The sequence below is a fragment of the Myotis yumanensis genome, unplaced genomic scaffold (genome assembly GCF_028538775.1).
Source record: "Myotis yumanensis isolate MYYU_CA2020_CCGP unplaced genomic scaffold, mMyoYum1.0.hap1 SCAF_7, whole genome shotgun sequence".
NCBI lineage: Eukaryota > Metazoa > Chordata > Mammalia > Chiroptera > Vespertilionidae > Myotis > Myotis yumanensis.
In genome coordinates this window covers 88,934,574-88,938,187 of record NW_027223758.1, presented here as the reverse complement: position 1 = coordinate 88,938,187, position 3,614 = coordinate 88,934,574, and positions in this window count along the sequence as shown.

Below are 3,614 nucleotides of genomic sequence, written 5' to 3'. Positions count from 1 at the left end.
AAAATATCTATTGTGTCGTCTTCTTTTTCTTTAACACATATTTATTTTGATTTTTTGAATTTAAAACTCTCATTTATTTATTTTTAAGTTTCTTTATTAAGGTATTACATATGTGTCCTTATCCCCCCATGGCCCCCCCCCCACCCTATTGTGTCTATTCTTAAATATTGATCCTGATAAATTTTTTATACAAACGATAAACTTTTAAAATTGTCATTCAGCAGTATCTATCACGAAAATAAACCTTCACGTAGGCCTCTCGGGGAACGTTTGGTAATATCTAGAGACATTATTTGTCATAACTGGGGTTTCTAGTGGCCAGGGACATATAGGTAGAGGCCAAGGATGCTGCTTACTATTCTACAATGCCCAGCACAGCCCCCTCACAACTAAGGACTACCATGCCCCAAATGTCAACAGTGTCGAGGTTTAGGAACCCTGATTTAGGCCAAAGAAATGCTGTTTACCACGGAGTTACTGGTTCTGCTTCCAAGGAGCTTCACTGAAATGTAAAAGGTTAAATGTAGATGAATTCTGTGTCTTCCTCTCCGCTGAATATGTACTAAGTTCTAGGTGGCCGAACCTGTCGTGTGTACCCCAGTTCAGGATACGCTCAAACATAGGGGAGCTTTTTAGATTTTTTCACAAGAGGTACAGGCTAGAACACGGGTGTTATTGACGTGACCTATGATGAGTGACATCCTGCAAGGTAGAGGGAACCCAGGAGGAGTTGGGAAGACTTAGCATTGTCACCTAGGCTACTTTCATGGCAGTAAATAGGACAAAATATTACAGAGGGACACCTGTATCTGAGATCCTTGAGGCTAAGAAATACTTACGTTTTTATCTTATTACTGGACAATCCTCTGGTATTTTAATCCTACAGGTTTCAGAAAGCCACACACATGGGTCTTGATTAAGGCTAATCATTGCCCCCAAAGCAGCCAGGTAAGAGGCTCAGCGAAGGTGAACCATGGGAAGAGATTGGTCAAGGTCCTGCTGCGGTTATAAACCCCCAGATCCTGGCATTCAACTTGAGGTATAGTACTGTGGGCCCTGGCTGTTCTCCAGGCAGCTGCTCTCGAACTGCAGAGTTATAGGCCACTTTGATCTCATGGCATTTCTATGTCACCGTGTGCTCCTGGCACCCCGCATCACAACAGACTGGAAAAATGGCTGGTTACACCGGCCCTAACTCCAAATACCATTGGGGATGAGGGTTTCCACATAGGATCTTTGGAGGGACACATTCAGCTCATACATGCTTGTTGAATAGAAAATGAATGTCTGATACATGGATGGATCCGACGACTCCTGTTAGCTTCTCTGCATATTCTTTTCTCACTGGGAAGGTCTACATGGGGAGCAAATTTACTCAGCTCTAAATTTACTCCTTTTTTACCTGCTGTGTGAAAATGCATCTGGGCCCTTCACATACTTTTTCTTTCCCCGCTGGCACAATAGTAAGACTTCCCAATAGAGGGCACTAGAGAGACACTGCAGGAGGAAAAGGGCTGCAGTGTCTCTCTAGTGCCCTCTATTGGCCATCTTCTGCAATGCCCTGTGGCCAGCAGCACCCAGCATCCCTCTGGATGGTATCTTGCAGAATACCTGAGATACTTCTTTGCGAACAGGTAGTTTTCCATGGGACCCTGGAGGACTGGTTTCCAGCAAGTTCTGACCGCATAGCACCACAGTGACTTCTCTACCATCCAGTGAGCCACAGGATCTAGGCCAGTGATGGCGAACCTTTTGAGCTCGGCGTGTCAGCATTTTGAAAAACCCTAACTTAACTCTGGTGCCGTGTCACATATAGAAATTTTTTGATATTTGCAACCATAGTAAAACAAAGACATATATATATTTTTTAATTAAATCTTTATTGTTCAGATTATTACATTGGTTCCTCTTTTTTCCCACCATAACTCCCCTCCACCCAGTTCCCACCCCACCCTCCGCCCTCACTCCCCACCCACTTTCCTCATCCATAGGTGCACGATTATTGTCCAATCTCTTGGCACACCCCCCCTCCCCCCCCAAGAATAGTCAGTCCATTCCCTTTCTATGTCCCTGATTCTATTACAATCACCAGTTCATACTGTTCATCAGATTATTTATTCACTTGATTTTTAGATTCACTTGTTGATAGATGTGTATTTGTTGTTCATAATTTGTATTTTTACCTTTTTCTTCTTCTTCCTCTTCTTAAAGGATACCTTTCAGCATTTCATATAATACTGGTTTGGTGGTGATGAACTCCTTTAGCTTTTCCTTATCTGTGAAGCTCTTTATCTGACCTTCACTTCTGAATGATAGCTTTGCTGGATAAAGTAGTCTTGGTTGTAGGTTCTTGGTATTCATCACTTTGAATATTTCTTGCCACTCCCTTCTGGCCTGCAAAGTTTCTGTTGAGAAATCAGCTGACATTCGTATGGGTACTCCCTTGTAGGTTACTGAGTTTCTTTCTCTTGCTGCTTTTAGGATTCTCTCTTTGTCTTTTGCTCTTGGCATTTTAATTATGATGTGTCTTGGTGTGGTCCTCTTTGGATTCCTTTTGTTTGGGTTTCTCTGCGCTTCCTGGACTTGTAAGTCTATTTCTTTCACCAGGTAGGGGAAGTTTTCTGTCATTATTTCTTCAAACAGGTTTTCAATATCTTGCTCTCTCTCTTTTTCTGGCACCCCTATAATTCTGATGTTGGTACGCTTGAAGCTGTCCCAGAGGCTCCTTATACTATCTTCGTATTTTTGGATTCTTTTTTCATTTTGCTTTTCCAGTTGGGTGATTTTTGCTTCTTCGTATTTCAAATCTTTGACTTGATTCTTGCGATCCTCTGATCTGCTGTTGGGAGTCTGTATAATATTCTTTATTTCAGTCAGTGTATGATTAATTTCTAGTTGGTTCTTTATCACAACATCGAGGGTCTCACTAGATTTCTTGAAGATCTCACTACATTTATCGGCGGTCTCACCAGTCTTTTCGAGGGCCTTACTAAATTTATTGGCGGCTTCTAGACAGTTCTTTAAAGACCTTAAAAGTGTGGTTTTGAACTCTATATCCAGCAGTTTGCTTTCCTCCATTTCTGTCATTTGTGTCCTGTTTCTTTGTCTAGTCATTTTTTATGCTTCGCTGTGTCGATAGAGTGCCTTTCTGTGCTAACTGTCCCAATTACCTGAGGTAGACACTCTTGGTGCACCCCCTTGTGGGCTTTGTGCACAGTCTTGTTGTAATTAAGCCTTGCTTGTTGTAATTATCACTGGGAGGAATTGACCTCCAGGCCAATTGGCTGTGAGAATCAGCTGTGTCTGCAGTGGGAGAACTTCTGTGCTGGAGACACCCCTCTGGGGCAAGACTTGCTTCAATGGGGCTTTGGTGCTCACTGAGTCTGCCCCCTGAGTGTGTCTTTTATGGTTTCACAGACCTGCAAACTGGATGATCCCACTCTGACCTTTGGGCTTCCTGGCTCCTGGATCTCTAGGGAGGTGCTAATCTAGCCTTTGCCTGAGGCTATTCAGCAAAAGTCTCCCTGCAGGGCTTGGGCGGGGCGGGTCTCACGGGATCAACAGGGCGGGGTTAGCAATTATGGCTGCTCTCAGTCTTGCCCTCAGAGGCTCTG